This window comes from Mobula birostris, chromosome 29 (genome assembly GCF_030028105.1).
Source record: "Mobula birostris isolate sMobBir1 chromosome 29, sMobBir1.hap1, whole genome shotgun sequence".
NCBI lineage: Eukaryota > Metazoa > Chordata > Chondrichthyes > Myliobatiformes > Myliobatidae > Mobula > Mobula birostris.
In genome coordinates, this window is record NC_092398.1 from 2,502,790 (window position 1) to 2,527,147 (window position 24,358).

The following is a 24,358-nucleotide window of genomic DNA, read 5'->3' on the forward strand; positions in this document are numbered from 1 at the left end:
CTAAACTTTATAACACAAGTAAACCAGCAGTCGTCGCTCCAAGGTGACATAGATTGCAGCTGTAGTGACACCACAGTTGTTGTCTTTCATGGCCATCAGTATGAATCCATTATGGCCCCAGTACGTTGACCAACAGGTTTTGATAAGCCAGTACGGCTGAGCATTAACCACGTCAAAGCCAATGGCAAGCACAGCATGATCCAAATCTTCCAGTTTGTTTCCTAAAAACATCAAAATCGGAACCTTAAAACACTGGTGTGGAATGAGTCTGCTCCCACCTTATCCCTTCCATGAAGGCTGGTTCTGAAGAACGCTCAGGACGTGGCTTCTTCAGTGGGAGATGGAGATGGGCTCTATTGTGGTTACTGTGGATTGACGGCGTGAGGTTTGGGACTACTTTTTACATGATTGTGATACGTTCTCGTCCTCATCGACGTCAACCTTGCACGACGCCTCAACCTGCTTCATTGACGTGCTCAAGTGGATGATCCAATGGCCCCAGTTCTCCAGGGCACTCGAGCAAGCTACCAAAGACAAAGCCTTACTCCAGGTAGGATTCTTCTCATTTCAAAATGGTCTGCACTCAGACTACTAAACTAGGGCATATACAGTTAATTTACAGTTTTTAAATTGTTTTCTTAAAACATTTTGCACTCAAGCATAAGTCTTTTCAAATTCAGCATGGGAGTGAGAGATGTGGCAGAGGGCTTGTTTCACTGGTATTCTGATGGGCAGACTCTGAGATTAAACCATCGTCAGATGAGCTTGGTGTGAGAGGTTTGGAGATTTAGGACAATCATAGTTTTACAATGGAGAGAAAATTATATACGAGTTAGCAACACCCACAAAATGCCGGAAGACCTCAGCAGGCCAGGCAGCATCTATGGAAATGAATAAACAGTCGACATTTCAGGCCAAGACCCTTCTTCAGGACTGAGAAGGAAGGGGGAAGATGCCAGAGTAAAATAGTGGGGGGAGGGGAACTAGAGATGATAGGTGGAGCCGGTGTGGGGAAGGGAAAGGGCTGGAGAGGAAGGAATCTGATGGGAGAGGAGAGCGGACCACAGGAGAAAGGTGAGGAGTAAGGGATCCGGGGAAGGTAACGGTAGGTTTGGAGCATCTTCCCCCTTCCTTCTCAGTCCTGAAATAGGGTCTTGGCCCAAAACGTTGACTATTTACTCATTTCCACTGATGCCGCCTGACCTGCTGAGTTGCTCCAGCATCTTATGCGTGTTGCTCTGGATTTCCACCATCTGCAGACTTCCTCGCGTTAATACATCAGTTAGCCTCCACGGTAGTTTGTGAAATCCATTGCCTCAGACAGCAGTGGAGGCCAAGTCATTGGAGGTTAATAGGTTATTGATTAGTAAGGCTGTCAAAGGTCATGGGGAGAAGGCAGGAGAATGGGGTTGAGAGGGATAACAAATCAGCCGTAATGGAATGGCAGGGTAGACTTGATGGGCCGAATGGCCTAAATTCTGCTCCTATGTCTCATGGTTAGATGGACCTAGCAGTTTATACATGTACTGAAGTATATATTAGGACACGGCTGAAGGTTGCTGTGATTTTTATGCACTTTTCTACTATGACTTATTGGTGATATGTAGGGTGTGTAATGGTCAACATTATAACTACAGCAGTGATAATAAACACAAAATAAAATAGATTCAATACATACAAAGTCAGAATCAGATTCAATATCACCAGCCTGTATCATGAAATTTGTTAACTTTACAGCAGCAGTACAATAAAATACATGATAAACAAATAGAGAGAAAAGCTGAGTTATAGTAAGTATATATAGGTCTATTAAATAGTTAAGCTAAAACACAAAGTGCAAAATAACAGAAATAAAAAAAATAATGAGGTAGTGTTCATGGGTTCAGTGTCCATTTAGAAGTCAGATGGCAGAGGGGAAGAAGCTGTTCCTGAATCACTGAGTGTGTGTCTTCAGGCTCCTGTACCTCCTCCCTGATGGTAGCAATGAGAAGGGGGCCTGTCCTGGGTGGTGGGGATCCTTAATGATGGATGCTGCCTTCCTAAGGAACCGCTCATTCAAGATGTCTTGGATACTGTACTGACTAATTTCTGCAACGTATTTCGACCTTGTGCAGTAGCCCCTACCCCCGCCCCCCCAATACCAACTTGTGATGCTCACTATGGTACATTTATGGAAGTTTTAGAAAGTTTTAGTTGACAGACCAAATCTCCTAAACTCCTAATGAAATATAGCTGCTGTCTTGCCTTCTTTAGACCTGTATCAATATGTTGGATCCAGGTTACGTCCTCAGAGATATTGACACCCAGGAACTTGAAATTGCTCACTCTCTCCACTTCTGATCCCTCTATGAGGATTGACTTGTGTCCCCTTGTCTTACCTCTCCTGAAGTCCACAATCAGCTCTTTGGTCTTGCTGGCATTGAGTGCAATGTTGTTGCCACAACACCACTCAACTAGCTGGTATATCTCGCTCCTCTACATCCTTTCGTCAACTTCTGAAATTCTGCCAACAACGGTTATATCATCAGCAGATTTTCGATGCTGTTTGAGTTATGCCTTGCCACACAATCACAGGAGTACAGAGAGTAGAGCAGTGGGCTAAGCACACACTCCTAAGGGGTGCCAGTGTTGATGGTCAGAGAGGTAGAGATGTTAATTCCTATCTGCACGGATTGCGGTCTTCCGGTTAGGAAGTAGAGGATCCAATTGCAGAGGGAGGTACAGAGGTCCAGGTTCTGCAGCTTTTTGATCAAAGTGTAGAGACAATCTAAAAGTAACACAACCAAAGGACCTGAGACCACCCTGCTTGACATTAATAATGTAAATTTCATTGACATGTCAGTCACTCTTACCTGGTTAGGCATCAAGACCCACTTCATGTCTCAAGTGTCTAGAATGCCATTGTACCATTATCCTCATGTCATAGACTCATAGAAAAGTACAACACAGAACCAGGCCCTTCAGCCCATCTAGTCCATGCCAAACCATTTAAACTACCTGCTCCCATCGACCTGTACTGGGACCATAGCCCTCCATACCGCTACCTATCCAAACTTCTCTTAGACGTTGAGATCGAGCTCACATGCACCACTTGTGCTGGCAGCTTGTTCCACACTCTCTGAGTGAAGAAGTTTCCCCTCAAGTTGCCCTTAAACTTTTCACCTTTCAGCCTTAACCCATGACCTCTAACCATAGGCTGTATTCAGGAATTCACCATTCGAGTCTGGACGAGTTTGCCGCAGTTGTTACAGACTTCAATAAAACCCGTTTGGATGAGCATGTACCTATGAAAACTTGCTGTACATTCCCAAACCAAAAGCTGTGGATGAACTGAGAGGTTCACCATCCGCTGAGGGCTAGATCTGTGGCACTTAAGTTTGGTGACTCAGGCCTGTACAAGAAAACTAGGTATGACCTGCAGAGGGCTTTTTCAAGAGTGTGGAAACAATTCCGAGTGAGGTTGGAGGCGACAGTGGATGCACGTTAACTCTGGCAGAGTTTACAGTACATTATTTCCTACAAACCAAAACCCAACACTATAAATGCCAGTGATACTTCACTACCAGACAAGCTCAACCCTTTTATGCCCATTTTGAAAGGGAGAATATAACCACAGCTGTGAAGATCCCTGCTGCACCCGGTGACCCTGTGATCTCTGTCTCGGAGGTGGATGTCAGGCTGTCTTTTAGGAGGGTGAATACTTGCAAGGCGGCAGGCCCCGATGGAGTATCTGGTAAGGCTCTGAAAACGTGCCAACCAACTGGTGGGGTGTATTCAAGGACATTGCAACCTCTCATTGCTATGGTTGGAAATTCCCACTTGCTTCAAAAGGGCAACAATTATACCCGTGCACAATAGTAGTGTAAACTTCCTTAATATCTATTGTCCAGTAAGACTCACGTCTATGGTGATAAAATGGTTATAGAGGTTAGTCTGGCTAGAATTAACCCAAAAAGGACCTGGACCCACTGTAATTTGCCTTTCGTCATAATAGGTCTATGGCAGATGCAATCTCAATGCCTCTTCACATAGCCTTAGATCTCCTGGACAATACAAACACCTATGTCAGGATAGTGTTGGTTGACTAAATTAAGGCATCTGTTAGTCTCGCGAGACTATGGATCTGTGCCTGGAAAGTCTTCCCTCTCCAGGGCGCAGGCCTGGACAAGGTTGTATGGAAGACCAGCAGTTGCCCATGTTGCAAGTCTCCCCTCTCCACGACACCGATGTTGTCCAAGGGAAGGGCAAGGGCCGATACAGCTTGGCACCGGTGTCGTCGCAGAGCAATGTGTGGTTAAGTGCCTTGCTCAAGGACACAACGCGCCGCCTCGGCTGGGGCTAAAACTCACGACCTTCAGGTCGCTAGTCGAATGCCTTAGCCACTTGGCCACGTGCCCACACTTGTTAACTATAGCTCAGTATTTAACACCATCATTTCTACAGTCCTGGTCAATAGGCTATGGAACCTGAGCCTCTGTATTTCCCTCTGCAATAGAATCCTTGACTTCCTAGCCAAAAGACCACAATCTGTGCAGATTAGTAATTACTTCTCCTCACTGGCGCACCTCAGGAGTGTGTGCTTCGCCTTCTTCTCTACTCCCTCTACATGACCACGTGGCTGGGCACAGCTCAAATACCATATATAAATCTGCTGATGATACAACCATTGCTGGCAGAATTTAAAGTGGAGACGCGAGGGTGTGCAGGAACAAGATATACCAGCGAGATGAATGGTGTCGCAGCAACGTCGCTCAGACCAAAGAGCTGATTGTGGGCATCAGAAAAGCTAAGACAAGGGAACACACACCAATCTACATAGAGCGATCCAAGTGGAGAGAGTGAGGCATTTCAAGTTCCTGGGTGTCAATTTCTCTGAGGATCTAAGCTGGTCCCAACATATCGATGCAGCTAAAAAGAAGGCAAGACAACGGCTATATTTCATTAGGAGTTTGAGAAGATTTGTCTTATATTTTACCTAATATACTCAAATACTTCTAAGATATACCGTGGAGAGCATTCTGACAGGCTGCATCACCACCTGGTACGAGGGTGGGGGGAAGAGCTACTGCATCAAACCAAAAGAAACTGCAGAAAGTTTTAAAGTTAGTCAGCTCCATCTTGGGTACTAGCCCATGTAGTTTCCAAGACATCTTCAAGAAGCGGTGTCTCTGAAAGCTAACGTCCATCATTAAGGACCCCATCACCCAGGCCATGCTCTCTTCTATTGTTACCATCAGGGAGGAGGTACAGGAGCCTGAAGGCACACACTCAACAATTCAGGAAAAGCTTCTTCCCCTCTGCCGTCTGATTTCTAAATAGACATTGAACTCATGAACTCTACCTCATTTTTTATTCCTGTTTTTACACTATTTTTAACTTTATTCTATATATTTACTGTAATTGATTTACTATTTTTCTATATTATCAAGCACTGCATTGTACTGCTGCCGCTTGGTAACTATATGCCGGTGATATTAAACCCAATTCTGATTTGCTAGCTGGAGTCCCACCCAACCTAGACACAAATTCTCTCTCCAATAGTACTGTGGGGTCACCTTCGTCAGAAATACAGCGGTGGTTTAAGGTGGTGGTCAGACCACCTATTTATTCAGAGGTACGGCATGAAACATGCGTTTCCAGTCCAACGAGCTGCGCTGTCCAGCAAGCCACCGATTTAACCCTAATCTTATCACGGGACAATTTACAGTGACCAATTAACCTGCTAACCGGTATGTTTTTGGACTGTGGGAGGAAACTGGAGCACCCGGAGGAAACCCACTTGGTCACGGGGAGAACGTATGAACTCCTTACAAGCAGTGATAGAATTGCCCTGAGCTAACAGTGTCGCGCTAACCTCTACGCTGTCCAACAGAGTATCTTCTCAGGGGTAATAACCATATCTCAAACGATGAATAATACACAAACTATACTGGAATAAAAATGTTACACTTGTTTTAGTGCATATACTTAGTGTACCTCTTTATTAGGTACACCTGCTCATTAATGCAAATATCTAATCAGCCAATCACATGGCAGCAACTCAATGCAAAAAAAGCATGCAGACACGGTCAAGAGGTTCAGTTGCTGTTCGAACCAAACATCAGAATGGGGAAGAAATGTGATATAGGTAACTTTCACTGTTGGTGCCAGGCAGGGTGGCTTGAGTATCTCAGGAACTGCTGATCTCCTGGGATTTTCAGCCACAACGGTGCCTACAGTTTACAGAGAATAGTGTGAAAAACTAAAAACCAGCTGGTGAGCAGCAGTTCTGTGGATGAAAACGCCTTGTTAATGAGAGAGGTCAGGGGAGAATGGCCAGACCGGTTCAAGGTGACAGTAACTTAAATAACCACGCGCCACTACAGTGGTGTGCAGAAGAGCATCTCTGGATGCACGGCACGTTGAAACTTGAAGTGGATGGGCTACAGCAGCAGAAGACCACGAACATACACTCAGTGGCCACCTGATTAAGTTCCAGGAGGTAATTAATAAAATACACACTGAGTGCATACTCAATGCAAACCTGTTTCCATTAATATACAAGCTGAATACCTACCACACTCCAGCTCATAGTAAACCCCGCTGCTGTAAAACCGAAAGGACTTGTGAGATGCATCAACTCCAACAGCCACGGGACCATTTTTAAAGAGGACCAACTTTAAAGCTTCACTGTCTCCTGAAGTAACATTTGTATAGCCCTTCACCTTTGCTGTCATTGTGGACTGGTTATAGTGACAGAGTCCATTCTGAAAATAAGCGTGTTAAAAAGCAAAGGGAACTAAATTAGATTCAATCTATACTGAGTGAGGAAATCATCAAAAAGTATCAAAAAACAGAATCAGAATCAGGTTTATTACCACAAACATATGTCGTGGAATTTGTTTTGTGGCAATACAGTGCAAAATATAAAATATACTATAAGAAATATACATACTCACTGGGCACTTTATTCAGTATGTTTGTTCGCTATGTGCTGTGTCATATGACATGAGCAATCATGACCACGATTGTTCTTTGCAATTTTTTTTCTGCAGAAGTGGTTTGCCATTGCCTTTTTCTGCGCAGTGTCTTTACAAGACGGGTGACCCCAGCCATTATCAATACTCTTCAGAGATTGTCTGCCTGGTCAGTGGTGGCATAATCAGGACTTGTGATGTGCACCGGCTGCTCGTACGACCATCCACCACCTGCTCCCGTGGCTTCACATGACCCTGATCGGGGGACTAAGCAGGTGCTACATCTTGCCCAAGGGTGACTGCAGGCTAGTGGAGGGAAGGAGCACCTTTCACATCCACTGGTAGAGATGCATCTCCAGCCTGCCACCCATTATTTGGTAGACCTGCTCATTAATGCAAATATCTAATCAGCCAATCATGTGGCAGCAACTCAATGCATAAAAGCATGCAGACATGGTCATGAGGTCCAGTTGTTGCTTAGACCAAACATCCGAATGGGGAAGAAATGCGATCAAAGTGACTTTGACCGTGGAATGATTGGTGGTGCCAGACAGGGTGGTTTGAGTATCCCAGGAACTGCTGGTCTGCTGGGATTTTCACAACAACAGTTTCTGGAATTTACAGAGAATGCTGCAAAAAAACAGAAATCATCCAGTGAGTGATATTTGTGTGGTTGAAAGTGCCTCGTTAATGAGGGAGGTCAGACGAGAACAGGCAGACTGATTCAAGCTGTGAGGAAGGCAACAGTAGGTCAGATAACCACGCATTAAATCAGAGCATCTGTGAATACACAGCACGTCAACCTTGAAGTGAATGGGCTACATCAGCAGAAAGTCCACAAACACACACTCAGTGGCTACGTTATTCAGTACAGGGGGTACAGTGTCTCATAAAGTGGCCACGGAGCGTTCATAAAAATGTAAATAAGTACTCGAGATACAAAATGCTGGAGGAACTCAGCAGGTCAGGCAGCATCTGTGGAAATGATTTCAGGCTAAGACCCTTGCTCAGGACTGTAAAGGAAGGGGGAAGAGGCCAGAATGGAAAAGTCAGGCTGGCTGGAAGGTGAGAGGTGAAGCCAGGTGGGTGGGAAAGGTCAAGGACTGGAGAAGAAGGGATGTGCTGGGAGAGGAGAGTGGACGACAGGGGAAGGGGAAGGAGGAGGGGGACCCAGGGGGAAGGCATAGCCAGGCACAAGAAGAAGCCTTGGACCGACTCGCCAGAACGGGAATGGGGATGGGAATTAAAATGCTTGACCACCGGGAAGTCCTGGTTGTGGCAGATGATGTGGAGGCACTCGACAAGGCGGCCCCCCCAACTAAGTACTGCAAGAAGGGAGCAAAAGCTAGTGTGGTAGTGTTCATGGACCGTTCATAAATCTGCTGTTGGGGGGGAGGGGGGAAGAAGCTGTTCCTAAGACATTGAGTGTGTGTTTCCAGGCGCCTGGAGTAGAACCTGCCGCTTGACGTTACCAATTTACATTTAGTTGATGTTACTTGTTAAATTGTTAATCTGACCTAAACAAAGCATGAAATATTCTCTTTTTTTGGCATGTGCGTGTGCGTCTGTGTGTGTGTGTCTGCGTGTGCGTGTCTGCGTGTGTGTGCGTGCGTCCGTGATGATGTCTTTTTCATGGCTTTTACAAGGCACGGAGCGAGAGAGAGACTGTGTGGTGCACCACTCCTCACACAGACATTTTCGCAGTATTTTCCCTTTATTTTATGAGGTCAACTTGCGATCTCGACACTCAACCCGGCACGGATGGAAAGCGTACTCAGGAGCAGACCTGACTGGTTTCGAACCGGGTCCGGCACCGATGTCATTGCGGCACCAGCCGGCCCAGCATGAAACATTCTTAATAACCTAAGTGTTGGCATCTTTAACTAGGAAGCTGAATGTTTTGAACAGTAGTTGCAGTGTTATTCAAGGACAAACACTACATACACAGTACGTTACTCAACAACCATTTCTGCAAGTTGAGTCCCCATGCTTTAGAAATCTAAATGTAGATGTTTCAATTATTCAGGTTAAAATGGATTATTGTGCACACCGTGTAACTACTGAGCAGAAATCAACCTGTTAAGGATAGATTCTGTATCAGAATTATTATCACTGCCTCCTGCATTCTGACATCTGTTTTGTAAGAGAAAAAAGATATAACATTATTATAACTTACAAAAATCAGCAAATAGAACAGTGTAACAGAGTCATCATCATCATTTGTGCCGTGTCGTATGATGTGGGGGATCATGATCTTCCCATGACAGTGATTGTTCTTGGCAAATTTTTCTACAGAAGTGGTTTGTCATTGCCTTCTTCTGGGCAGTGTCTTTACAAGGTGGGTGACCCCAGCCATTATCAATACTCTTCAGAGATTGTCTGCCTGGTGTCAGTGGTCACATAACCAGGACTTGTGATGTGCACCGGCTGCTCGTACGACCATCCACCACCTGCTCCCATGGCTTCACCTGACCCTGATCAGGGGCTAAGCAGGTGCTACACCTTGCCCAAGGGTGACCTGCAGGCTAGCGGAGTGAAGGAGCACCTTACACCTCCTTTGGTAGGGACATATCTCCACCTCCACCCCCGCCCCGCCCGCTGCACCCAAACACCAGTACAGTACAGGCCCTATATAAATTTACTCTACAGTCAATCTAACCCTTCCCTCCCACACAGCCCATAACCCTCCATTTCCCTTACATCCATGGAACTATCTGAGAGTCTTTTAAATATTCCAGTTGCATCAGCATCTACCACCAACCCTGTCAGAGTGCTCCAGGCTCCCGCCATTCTCTGTAAAAAAAAAAACTACCTCCAACATCTCCCCTAATCTTTTCTCCAGTCACCCTAAACGGGTGTCCACTGCTGTCCTGGACAGAAGATGCTGACTGTTCATTCCGTCCGTGCCTCTCATAATCTTACACACGTCCACTACGTCACTCCAAAGAGAAAAGCCCCAGCTCGATCAATCATTCCTCAAGACACACTCTCTAATCCAGGCAGCACCCTGGTAAATCTCCTCTGCACCCTCTTAAAGCTTCCACATCCTTCCTATAATGAGGAGACCAGAACTGACCACAATATTCCAAGTGTGGTCTAACCAGGGCTTTTTAGAGCTGTAACGTCACCTCCTAGCTGAACTCATGCACCCAGCACTCCCTGAGTAAAAAATCTTCACTCTGATATAACTGCTATACATTTTCCAATCACTTTAAGGTTATTTATTGAGATGCCTGGATACAACGTGGAATAGGCCCTTCCAGTCCTTCGAGCCAAGCCGCCCAGCTACTCCCTGAGTTAATCTGAACCTAATCACGGGTCAGTTTACAAAGATCAATTCACCTGCCAACTGGTGCGTTTTGGACTGTGGGAGGAAACTGGAGCACCCGGAGGAAACCCACACGATCACGGGGAGAACGTACAAACTCCTTACAGGCAGCGGCGGGAATTGAACCCGGGTCACTTGTACTGTGAAGCATTGAGCTAACTACTGCACTACCTTGCCACCCCATATTAGTCATTGCCATCCTGGGGAAAAAGTCTCTGTCTGTTCACTAGATCTGTGCCTCTAAACATCTTGTACGCCTCTATCAAGTCATCACTCATCCTCCTTCGACCCAAAGAGAAAAGCCCTAGCTCGATCAATCGTTCCTCATATGACACACTCTCTAATCCAGGCAGCACCCTGGTAAATCTCCTCTGCACCCTCTCTAAAGCTTCCACATCCTTCCTATACTGAGAGAGAGAGAGAGGGAGATATGGAAGAGGGGGGAATGGGAAGGGAGAAGGAAAATATGAGACATAAGACAATTCCTAGGCATTACCATATCAGAGGATCTGACCTGGAGCCATCACACAAGTGTCATCACATAGAAGGGACAACCGAGCCTCTACTTTCTTAGAAACCTGTAACAAACGTACCAACCTGCCCCAGGTATGGACCATAGGACTCTGCATCTGCAGTAGAACCGTGTTTCTTGATCCACTCGAACGCTCTCCACGCCAACCCTTCGTCGCAGGCATGGTTTCCAAAGCCCCAGGAGCAATCGATCAACATTTGCTGCGAGAGAGAGATCAACTTTCCAGTCTGGAATGAAAATGGGAAGAAATTCACGTCTCACAGATTCCACTCGGATCTCTCACTCTCAAAAGATACGCTCATTCATTTTCCTCCTAACATGAGAGAAACGCGGACCATCAAATGAAATAAAGTCAAATTGTTCACCACTCGCCAGTTCTGATCACCTACCTACAGCAAAGCTATCAATAAGCTTGAAAGAGTACAGAGAAAATTTACTAGGATGTTACCGGAACTTGAGGAACTGAGTTATAGAGAAAGGTTGAATAGGCTAGGACTTTATTTCCTAGAGCGTAGGTCAATGAGGGGAGATGTGATAGAGGTATACAAAATTATGAGGGGTATTAACAGGATAAATGTAAGCAGGCTTTTTCCACTGAGGTTGAGTGAGACTACAACCAGGGGTCATAGGTTCAGGGTGAAAGGTGGAATATTTAAGGAAAATATGAAGGAGAACTTCACTCAGAGGGTGGTGAGAGTGTGGAACGAGTTTGCAGCACAAGTGGTGGACGATGGTTTGATTTCAACATTTAAGAGAAATTTGGATAGGTGCATGGATGGGAGGGGTATGGTGCAGGTCGATGGGACTAGACAGCATCGACTAGATGGGCCCAAGGGCCTGTTTCAGTGCTGTAGTGCTCTGTGACTCTATCGAACCAGGAAGAAGTTAACTGTTTCAGCTATGCTGGCTAGATGTTCTACTTTTCCACAGATAAGCAAATGATCTCGGAATAGAGGGATGTCCATTTAGAACAGAGATGAGTCGGAAATTTTTTAGCCAGCGAGGTGGTGAATCTGTGGAATTCATTGCCGCAGAAGGCAGTGGAGGCCAAGTCATCGGGTATACTTAAGGCAGAGGTTGATTAGTCGGGGCATGAAGAGATACAGGGAGAGGGTAGGAGAATGGGGCTGACAAGAAAAATTGATCAGCCATGATGAAATTGCGGAGCCAACGATGGGCCAAAAGGCTTAATTCTGTTCCTATATCTTATGGTCTTATGGACAGTTTCATTAAATAAACGCCGCTATTGAATGGTTATGCTGGCCGGTGGTTGGTGGCATCCGCACCGGACTTTGAGGCGAGCGGTCCTGGGTTCGAATCCGGCCGGCTCCTTGCACGCTTTCCATCCGTCTGGGCTGAGCATCGAGCTAGCAACTCGGCCTCGTAAAAAACAGACAAATGCTAAAGAAACGGCCAGGTTGCCATCCAACGCACCACAAAGAGCGAAGAGTTTCAACGAGTTGAAGGGTTAGGTCTTTTCGATCCATCTCCGCTCCTTCAGCACTGAGTGGAGAAGGAATTCCTTCCCCTGGACAATGCTGGCTCTCTGTACGTCTTCCTTGAGGGGTGGGGGAATGGGTGGGAGGTAGTTAGCCTAATCTTCCATGTTCCCATGTGAGTCTTCTTTGTCTCACTGAGCAGTTTCAGCATCAGATTTGAAGTTTCCTTTTATCAGTTTGGTTTCTTTGGCTACACTTATGATTTCAACAGGTGAAAGGCACTGGGAGAAATATAGTCTGTTTAAAGTTTCAAAGGCTTTTATCTGGTGCTTTTATTCTCTTCTCCTGCCTGCGTTGACGCCTGTGCAGTGGTTACAAGAAAACCGCTGAGGGACAGAGTATGGGAGTTGACAGTGTGTGTCTGACGCAGTTCCAAAATAACTGAGTTCCAAGTCGAGAAAAGTACGGTTGATCCTTGATTACGAAACCATCAAAGACGAACGATCTTATAGCGATAAAAAGCTAACGAAACTAAAATTAGTGATATGGTGAAATCAAGGGATGAAGTGTTCTGATTAGGATAGATAAGTGAAGTTGGCGGTCAACAAAAAAATATCACTGTGTCTCACCCCCTCTCATCGACACTAAACCCACTAGGTGAAAGTGTGAAAACACAACTTTACTCATTTATTTCTGTGACAGATTATGTGACAGATTGTCCATAATAAATGCACATTGCAAAATACGATACAGACGGTCAGACAGAAAATAGATTCCTGGCTCCTGCGACCTGTTTTATCAGACTTTATAGAATACTTCAGCACAGTACAGGTTCTTCGGCCTATAATATTGTGCCAACTTTTTAACCTACTCGAAAATCAATCAATTCCTTCCATCCTATATATCCTTCCATTTTGCCTTCATCCATGTGCCTGTCTTAGAGTTTCTTAAATGCTTCTAATGTATTTGACTCTACCACCACCTCTGGCAGGGTGTTCCACGCACCCACCACTCTCTGTGTAAAAAACCTACCTCTGACACCCCCCTATACTTCCCTCCAATCTCCTTAACATTATGCCCCCTTGTATTAGACATTTCCACTCTGGGAAAAGTCCCCTCGACTCTGGCTGTCCACTCGATCTATGCCCCTCACAGAGTCAAAGTCATAGAAAAGCGCAGCACAGAAACAGGCCCTTCAGCCCATCTAGTCCATACCAAACCATTTAAACTTCCTACTCCCATCAACCTGCACCAGGACCAGCGCCCTCCGTACCTCTACCACCCATATACCTATCCAAACTTCTCTTAAACGTTTAAATCGAGCTCACGTGCGCCACTCGTTCCACATTCTTAACACCCTCATGTTCCCCTTAAACATTTCGTCTTTCACCCTTAACCCGTGACCTCTAGTTGTAGTCCCACCCAACCTCAGTGGGAAAGCTTGTCCTTCGCTTATATGTAGCTTTTCATAAACCTTCTTGAATGTCTTTTTTTTTCCCTGTAAATACCTGCAAGAAAATGAATCTCAAGGTACTAGACAGTAATATGTATGTACTTTGATAAACTTACTTTCAACATTGGTTGGAAAAAATAAGCAGATCTGGACACTCTAGAATTGGAGGCTTTATAGACCACACTGTTTGGGATCTTCCCCTGTCTTTTCCTGGGTACTAGTTGGGATCTGTCTCCCTTTATCATTGCCCTTCCCATAAGCTGTTGTATTTCCTGATACACATCTCACCTTAAGAAGGAGGGGGCACCTCCCAATGCACCTGTGCTCCAAAGCTCTAGCAAGAGCCACACACAGCTTGGTCCATCGCGGGCTCCCTGCTCCTGAGAGATGCACACGGCTTGGTCCATCGCAGGCTCCCCGCTCCTGAGAGATGCACACGGCTTGGTCCATCGCAGGCTCCCTGCTCCTGAGAGATTCACACGGCTTGGTCCATCGCAGGCTCCCCACTCCTGAGAGATGCACATGGCTTGGTCCATCGCAGGCTCCCTGCTCCTGAGAGATGCACACAGCTTGGTCCATCGCAGGCTCCCCGCTCCTGAGAGATGCACATGGCTTGGTCCATCGCAGGCTCCCCGCTCCTGAGAGATGTACACGGCTTGGTCCATCGCAGGCTTCCCGCTCCTGAAAGATGCACACCGTTCAGAATTAGGAATTGTACACACGGCACCATCAAACAGACATAAAGTGCTTTGATAAGTTGACAAAGCGAATTTCTCTGGCACAGAGTCTTCACAGGGCTTACGGTTTCAGAAGGATCATTATGATTAATCATATTTTAGTTGTCTTTCACTATGTATATTTCTATAAAATTAAACATTCCGGCACTGCACTTACTAATAAGTGAAGATTGATCTTAGTACACTAATGAATATTTTGCAACAAATGACCAGGAATCAAACCAAATCTCCTTAAACTTTGCATCAACACACATCAAAGTTGCTGGTGAACGCAGCAGGCCAGGCAGCATCTCTAGGAAGAGGTACAGTCGACGTTTCGGGCCGAGGCCCTTCGTCAGGACTAACTGAAAGAAAAGCTAGTAAGAGATTTGAAAGTGGGAGCAGGAGGGGGAGATCCAAAATGATAGGAGAAGACTTCTTATTTATCGTTTTTTACTGCACGCTATGCCTCTGACATTTAGGGCAGCAATGAAGGCCCTCCATCTCTGGCAGTGTCCGGGCTTCCTCCATCACGTCAGCAGCTTCCTCTCAGTTTTCATTATGTTTTCACTGCTGTCAGTCACTCAAGTTCCGGGTGGAGACTCAGGAATACCGTCACACTCAGACATAGAAGGATTCTTCATTGCTGTTTCCGTAACAATCTTGTTTTACCAGTGAAGGTTGTTAGCCCTGAGCTGAACCCCCCAAACCTGAAGAACTGGTGGACCACTCTTAGTCTGGCCTCTACCCTTTGACCTGTCTGGCATGGGTGATCCTACCAAGAGCCAAAGCATAAAGCCCTGATGTCAGCCAACATAGCTCTCTGGGTCATTGAGGTATGCAAGCCTCCAAACCCTATGACAAGGTTGTGGTCCTCTTGAGGCCATGCTTGGAGGGATATGGGCCAAAGCTGGAAATTTACTTTAGCTGGGTGGGCACCATGGTTAGCATGGAATGGTTGGGCCGAATGGCCTATATCTGTTCTATATTGCTCTGTGACTCTAAGGGAGATGCTGAACCACAGGATTCCTGGCCAGAGGGTTTCAACCTATGTTAATATGTCCCCCTTCCCTGAGTAACATACCATATAACCTCCAATCCAGGCCGGCTGGGAGAACCACAGGCACGTAACGCTCCTTGGGGAAAGGCTGCCCATTGTAGAGGTATAATCCTTTAAGCCTTCCCCTCATGGCCAGCATCTCCTCCTCTGTCCGGTCAGCGAGATGGTTAACCTCCATCTTATAGGACAAGTTTGCCCGATTCTTTGAATGGATATACCTTCAAAGATATTCCAAGGTAAAAGAGATTATTATTTTTATTTAGAGATACAGGATGGTAACAGGCCCGTGCCGCCCAATCACACCCATGTTACCAATTAACCAACTAACCCGTACATCCCATAGTCACCCTGCTAACCCATACAGGTGTACTGTGGAGAGCATTCTGACTGGCTGCATCACCACCTGGTAAGGGGGGGGGGGCTACTGCACAGGAATGAAGTAAGTTACAGAGAGTTGTAAACTCAGTCAGCTCCATCAGGGGCACTAGTCTCCGTAGTATCCAGGACATCTTCAAGGAGCGATGCCTCAGAAAGGCAGAATCCATCATTAAGGACCCTCAAAACCCAGGACATGCCCTCTTCTCATTACTACCATAAGGGAGGAGGTACAGGAGCCTGAAGACACACACTCAATGATTCAGGAGCAGCTTCTTCCCCTCTGCCATCTGAATCTGAATGGATAATGAATCCATGAACACAACCTCACTACTTTTTTTATTTCTGTTTTTGCACTATTTTTAATATAACTATTTAAAGTACATATATATTTTCTGTAATTTAATTTTTCTACATCCAGTGTTGGTCTTTTATTCTTTTATTTCTTTAATCGGATTCTTTCAGGTTTCTTGCTCTGTGGCTACCCGTAAGCAAGCAAATCTCAAGGCTGTGTAATTTATACATTCTTTGATAATACTTGAATTGAATTGAGCAAAGTTAACAAATTTCACAACATTTGCCGGCGATATTAAAACCTGATTCTGATTCTGACATCTTTGGACTGTGGGAGGAAACCGGAGCACCCAGAGGAAACTCACACGGTCACAGGAAGAACAGCTGGAATTGGACCCTGTTTGGTGGCACTGTAAAGTGTTGGATGGAAACCACCGTTTTTTAATACTTTTTATAAGATATTAGATAAATTAATGCAAGACTAAAGTTGTAGTTTAATCAATCATACTTTTTAACAAACGTATTTTTCACGTTATGTAGTGGTTAGCACCCATTCACGGGCAGAAAGTGGTATAGGAGCTAAACTAACGGTTTATCACCTTTCTCATTTTTCATTGGTAAGTATTAACACATAACCCATATGATGTAATTGTGTAACCAGTGATTGGTTTATTCTTACCTAAGGAATTTTCTGTTATCTGGATTATAAATTCTCCAAGAAGACTGCTACCTTGTTGCAAGGTTTGGAGGCTTGCGTGTCTCAATGACCCAGAAAGCTATGCTGGCTGGAGTCAGGGCTTCATGCTTTTGCTCCTGGTAGGGTCACCCATGCCAAACAGGTCAAAGGGTAGAGGCCAGACTAAGAGTGGTTCACCTGTTCTCCAGGTTCTGGGGTTCAGCTCAGGGCGAACAATCCTGACTGGTAAAACAAAATTGTTACAGAAACAGCAATGAAGAATCCTTCTACATCTGAGTGTGACGGTATTCCTGAGTCTCCAGCTGGGACTTGCATGACTGACAGCAGTGAAAACTAAGAGGAAGCTCCTGAAATGATGTAGGAAGCCCTGAACACCACTGGAGATGGAGGATGTCTATTGCTGCCCTAAACACCAGCAGTGTAATGGGATGTTAGGAAGTCACGAGTAGGATTATAAAAGGTGATGGATTTTTCAAAGGTGCCATCTTCGTCTTCTCTCCTTTTTTAAATTTTTGCCTTCTTTGCTTTTCAAGGTTTGTTTCCCAGTTCTTTACTTAGTTAGTCTTTGCATGCTTGTTGGAGCTTTAAAATACACGACCGTTAAGAATTAAAACTCCTTGCCGTTTGTGACCCCCCCTGGAAGAACACGAAAAATAACCGAGATTCCACACTACCATGCTGCCCACCAGATCAGTCCAATCAATCCGTTCTCCCCTCTCTTGGTTCCTATGGTCCTGCACTCCCTCCCTCCCATGTCCATCCACACCCATCTCATTCATTTGCTGCTTACCTTCACTATCAGCTAAGTTGTCATAGTCATTTCATCTACTGGTGCATCTTGGGTTGAGGAAAGAAGCCCATGTGTTGCTGGAGAACATTCCCACAGCTGGAACACCCTGGTGTAGCTCTTCACCACCAATATAGAGAGAGTCCTCACATCAGCCATTACTGTCCGGTTCCGTACAGCGTCCTCTCGCTATATACAAAATCCACAGTGAACTGTCGGGTCGTCGGCTGCAGTTTACCATCACTGCAGGACTTCTGTGTGACCAGGACAAAGAGGCCGGCAGGAAGCGTCATTCACACAAGAGACTCTGCAGATGTGGGAAATCCACAGCAGTACATACAAAGTACAGGAGGACCTCAGCAGGTGAGACAGAATCTGTAGAAATTAATAAATAGTCGAAGTTTCGGGCCACAACCTTTCATCAGGACTGGAAAGGAAAGGACAAAGATGCCAGATGGGGCGGGTCGGGGGGGAGTGGGAAAAGGGCAAGCTACAGACAGGTGAAGAAAGGATCTTTTATCTCTGGAGACAGATGATCTGCTGATACCTTTTATAATCTCACAGCTACCTGCACTATACCTCTTCCACTGTCACTTGTGAAAATGCCATTCCCTTGTCTTAAATCCTCCTCTGTCTCTGCCTCACCTGCTCTCAGGAGGAGGCTCTTCATCCCAGAACTAATGAGATACCCTCCTTCTTCAAAGAAAGGTACTTTCCTTCCACCACCATCAACGCAGCCCTCAGACGCATCTCTTCCATCTTGCGCGCGTCTGCCCTCATCCCATCCACCTGCCACTCCACCAGCAATAGGGTTCCTCTTCTCCTCACCTACCACCCCACCAGCCTCCGCATCCAGCAGATTATTCCCCGTAACTTCTGTCATCTCCAATGCCACCACCTGTGAGTCCGTTGGGGTAATCTACTGTGTCTGGTGCTCCTGGTGTGGCCTCCTGTATATCGGTGAGACCCGACGTAGATTGGGAGACCACTTTGCTGAGCACATACTCTGTCTGCCAGAAAAAGCGGGAATTCCCAGTGGCCACCTATTTTAATTCTATTTCCCATTCCCTTTCTAACATGTCAGTCCACGGCCTCCTCTACTGCCATGATGAGGCCACACTCAGGGTTGGAGGAGCAACACCTTATATTCCATCTGGGTAGCTCCAAACTGTTGGCATGAGCATCGATTTCTCGAACTTCTGGTAATTGTCCACCTTCCCTCCCTCACCATTCCCCATTCCTTTCTGAGGCATGTGACAAGTAAAGCTTGGCTTTTAAATCTTTAAGTACTTTGTGATCATCCCTGAAGGGTTTAATTTATTTCTGTGGGTGTGTTAACATTTATAAATACAATCAAAGCAACATTGATAACCAAGGTGAAAATTTCACCTTGCAAATCCCCATATATAGACGGGTGCAGAAATGAAAGACTCTGTGCTGCAGAGTGAAAATCCAGACCAATGTACCCAAAATGCTGAAGGAACCCAGCAGGCCAGGCAGCAACTGTGGAAGCTAATAAACGGTCAATGTTTCAGGCCGAGACCCTTCATTGGGACTCAGATCTCAGCCCCAAACGGCGACAGTTCATTTCTGTCCGTGGATGCTGCCTGACCTGCTGAGTTCTGCCAGCATTTTGTGTGCATTGCTCAAGATTTTCAGCATCTGCAGAATCTCTTGTGTGTCTGTGACCAAAACATCCGGGCGAGATTGACCTACCGTGCTTGACCCTCTGGGGCAAACGAAAGGGCTTCTAAGACTCCAAGTTCCACGTTACCTCATGTTGTGAGTGAAGGTAGTCCTTCTAGACTCGTGCTCCACGTCACCTTCGGCTACAGCGGCAAAAGACCACGAGCACAGACTCAGTGGCCACTTTACCAGGTACAGGAGCTACCTATTGACAGGCACTGACAGGAAAGCAGCGTTCTGTGCTGTGTACACGGTTGTGCAGCGTCTCTCAATTCAGAGTGATGGTAGCAGACGGCTCTGCTGGGATTACCTCTGACAGCATCGCAAAGTGCCTGGCCTGGGCTAGATCAGCTCACCACACACCACTGAACAAACAGCTTGCTCTCTGCCAACACTGAAATATTGTGTGTGAAATTATGGGGGCTTATGGTTGCGTAAATAGGAAGGATTTGCAGTTGATTCCGGTTGATTGAGACTCACCGGGACCAGTGCTTTTGGGTAAATTAAGCGGCTGCTCCAGTTAGCTGAAGTTTCATGGAAATAGTAAAATTATAAAAAAGACATACTACTGTTTAACTGAGTAACAAATTATACATTTAAATAAAATACAGAACAAATTAGAACATTGTCAATACTACTACAGTACTATGAAACCGTGTGTTAGTTCCTGATCGTTGTCTTTGGAGGAATTAATCTGGTGTATGTTGCCAGGCGTCCAGGGAGGGGCAACACCTCTGGTGAAGGGGCTTGTTGTGTCCATTCTGGGGCAGCTCACTCACCTTCGGTCCCCACCGGACACTCAGCTCTCACTTGTGGCTCCAAATAACTGTTTGCATGTGACAGCAGCCACGCCCTGGTACACCGCTTTGACAGGCTGGCAGGTGAGGGTAGTCGGGGGTCCTCATACCCCGGTGAGACAGGAACAGGTCTGTCCCAGCATGTGAAGTCAGCTCTGGCAGTCTGGGTGGATGAGATCTACAGTGAGATCCAACGGCCAGGAAGGTGGCTCTGCAATGCTCCGTGGAAAGCGAAGGGCACGACAAGGCACAGAGGACGTCACGGTCATCCACTGCAACGAGGGAAGACCCCAGTTTGTGACACTTGTTCGTACCACGGGACCCGGAGCTCTGAAGTCGAGAGAGTGGAAATGACCCAGTGTAACAGCTCTTCCACTTTGATCAAAATACGTATGCATTATACAACTCAAGACTCGTCTCCCTATAGGCAGTCACAGAACAAAGAAACACAATAGAACCCGTTAAAAAAAAGCCCGCCAAACACCCAGTGTGCAGAGGAAATCGTGCAAACAACAAAAGCAAGCAAACGGCGTTCAGAACTGAAGTCCACAAAAGAGGATCTGTCCACAGACACGAAGCCACGGTCCCAGTTCAGCGCAGAGCTGAGTGAACATCACAGAGCAGTGAGCTGAATCGGCCTGCCCCTGGCCTCAGGCCCTGAAACCCTAACCGTTTCAACCTGGCCCGGCACTTAAATCGTCAGCCAAATGACGGGTTCTGTTGCTTCGACACGCTCTGGGCCCTGGACCCCACCGCTTCAATTCGACCTGTACTCAAACTTTACAGTTCGTCATGACGTCATGTCAGTGCCCAAAACAACCTTGGATTTTGGAGGTTTTTGGATTTTGGAATTTCAGATAAGGAGTACTCAACCTGTCCTAACTCAAGGCATCGATGTGATGAAATGATCTCTGTAGAAGGCACGCAAAACTAAGTTTCTCACTGTATTTGAGACAATAATTAACCAATTTACTGATGCCCTTGATTACCAGTTGTAGAATTTACCTTCCGGTAGCTTGAAGACACTTGGGTCCACTTTGAAATGGACAGTGTGATAATTGACTTCGTACGTCATAATGTGCTCTGAGCAGGGTGTTAAATCCTTTCATTTCATAGTGCACCGGGATGGGGCCCTGGCTTGAATCGGTGATCCATATGGTGTACTTGTTTATCTTTGTGTTCACGAAAGTAATATTCTGCCGTGCGGCACAGCGCCGACCTTTATAATCCTCTTCCTCTAGAAACTAAATAGAGAAAAGACACAAGAAATTCTGCAGATGCTGGAAACACAAAGCAACACACACAAAATGCAAGAGGAACTCAGCGTCCATGGAAAATCAAATCAAATCAAGTTTAATTACCATTTAGACTGCACATGGATACGGGTGAAGGAGACAGAGCTCCTCTGGGGCCAAGGTGCAAAACATACTTTATACTTTATACTTTATTGTCACCAAACAATTGATACTAGAATGTACAATCATCACAGCGATATTTGATTCTGCGCTTCGCACTCCCTGGATTACAAATATTAAATATTAAATATATTAAAAATAGTAAAAATTAGTAAATATTAAACATTTAAATTATAAATCATAAATAGAAAATAGAAAAAATGGAAAGTAAGGTAGTGCAAAAAAAATCCAGGGGCAGGTCTGGATATTTGGAGGGTACGGCCCAGATCCGGGTCAGGATCCGTTCAGCAGTCTTATCACAGTTGGAAAGAAGCTGTTCCCAAATCTGGCTGTATGAGTCTTCAAGCTCCTGAGCCTTCTCCCAGAGGGAAGAGGTACGAAAAGTGTGTTGGCTGGGTGGGTCGTGTCCTTGATTATCCTGGCAGCACTGCTCCGACAGCGTGCGGTGTAAAGTGAGTCCAAGGATGGAAGATTGGTTTGTGTGATGTGCTGGGCTGTGTTCACGATCTTCTGCAGCTTCTTCCGGTCTTGGATAGGACAACTTCCATACCAGGTTGTGATGCACCCTAGAAGAATGCTTTCAACGGTGCATCTATAAAAATTAGTGAGGGTTTTAGGGGACAGGCCAAATTTCTTTAGTTTTCTCAGGAAGTAAAGGCGCTGGTGGGCCTTCTTGGCAGTGAACTCTGCTTGGTTGGACCAAGTCAGGTCATTTATGATATTGACCCCAAGGAACTTAAAGCTTTTGACCTGTTCCACTTATGCACCACCGATGTAAATTGGGTTGTGTGGTCCGCTACCCCTTCTGAAGTCAACAACCAATTCCTTCTTCTTTCTGACATTCAGGGATAGGTTATTGTCTTCGCACCATGCCACCAGGTTCTTAATTTCCTCTCTGTACTCAAACTCATCATTACCTGAGATACATACATTCAAACATACATTCAAAATAGAGAGAGAGAGAAAACCAAACAAACACTGTATTCATCAGAGTATAGAAGAATGAGAGGGGATCTCATAGAAACATTTCGAATGTTGAAAGGGTTGGACAGAGTAGATGTGGAAAGGTTGTTTCCCTTGGTGGGTGAGTCCAGGACAAGAGGCCATAGTGTTAGAATTAGAGGGTACCCAGTTAGAACAGAGATGAGGAGAATTTTTTTACTCAGAGGGTCGTGGATTTGTGGAATTCGTTGCCACATACAGCTGTGGAGGCCCGATCACTGAGGGTGTTTAAGGAGGAGATTGACAGGTACCTAATTAGTCAGGGTATCAAGGGATATAGAGAAAAAGCTGGAAATTGGAACTGGATGGGTGAATAGTTTAGCTCATGGGGGAGCTACGGAGCAGACTCGATGGGCTGAATGGCCTACTTCTGCTCCTTTGTCTTGTGTGATCTTGTGTGAACACGAACACACACAGACACACACACACACACACACACACACACACAGACACACACACAAACACACACACACACACACACACACACACACACACACACCACACACAGACACACACACACACACCACACACACACAGACACACACACAGACACACACACACCACACAGTCACACACATACACACACACACACACACACACACACCACACACACAGACACAGACACACACACACACACACACACACAGACACACACACACACACAGACACACACACACACACACACAGACACACAGACAGACAGACACACACACACACACACACACACACACAGGTAGAGTTGAAGCCCCTGAGCGACCTGCAAGTTGATGGTCCAGCTCCCGGCAATCCAGCCTGTCATTCTGCCAGTCGAACACTGGAGGGCAGCACTTGCGGGAAATGAATAAACAGTCGACGTTTCGGGCAGAGACCCTTTTCAGGACTGGAAAGGAAGGAGGGGAGAGAAGTTTGGTGGGGGGAGAGAAGGCACACAAGTTAGAAGGTGATAGATGAAGCCTTGTGGGTGGGGAGGGCAGATGAAGTTGGAAGCTGGGAGGTGAAGGGTGAAAGAGGTAAAGGACTGGAGAGGGAGGAATCTGATAGGAGAGGAGAGTGGAGCATGGGGGAAAGGGAAGAAGGGACTCGGGGGGGAGTGGAGAGGTGATAGGCAGGTGAGAAGAGGTAAGAAGATGCTCTGACAGCCTGGGTCACTGCCAGATTTACTTTGACATTTTACAATAACTCAGCATGACAGGTGATTCAAGGTTAGAGTCTGCTAAGCTCTGTCACCAAACTCAAAGTCCAAGCTTACCCGTGACTCGGGTTGGGGCAGGGTCCAGAGGGGGAGAAGCCTGGGGATTGAGTATGGGGGCGGCTGGGAGGGAATCAGAGACCAGACGGGGATTGAAGTTGGCAACGTGAGGGCCAGCACCGAGCCAATGGCGCAAGGGAAGGGAATAGGGTGTCTGGTGGGTGGGAAGCGAGCTGGAGTGGGTGAAGAGGGTGGGGAGTCAGGAGTGTTGAAGGGGGTAAGGAATGGGGCAGGGTTCAGGGATGGGGTATTTATAGAAATAATCTCCAAGAATCTGGCAAATCTGCTGGTCCCACACCAAGTCCAGGGACCACTGGGCAGGGGGTATTTGCGTATTTAAATGTTTTCATTCCTTCACAGGCCTAACTCCAACCTTTCAGAAACCAATTTCACATCTGTCTTTTAATCCAAAGCTCTCCACATTAAAAATCCATCCGTCCCTGGGAGTGTGAACTTGGCCCAATGTGTATTTACTGAGGGATGTCTAAAATGAGTTGAGGAAAGCTTTCAGAGATTCTCTCTTTATTGTGTTCTCCCTGTTTTGGCGTGGAAACCAGGATAAATAGGAAGGT

General features: G+C 46.1%; 1 pseudogene; it reads right to left on the bottom strand.

Moving 5' to 3' along the window:
- LOC140189892 (uncharacterized) overlaps positions 1–24,358 on the bottom strand; it is a 48,348-nt pseudogene continuing 23,990 nt past the window's right edge.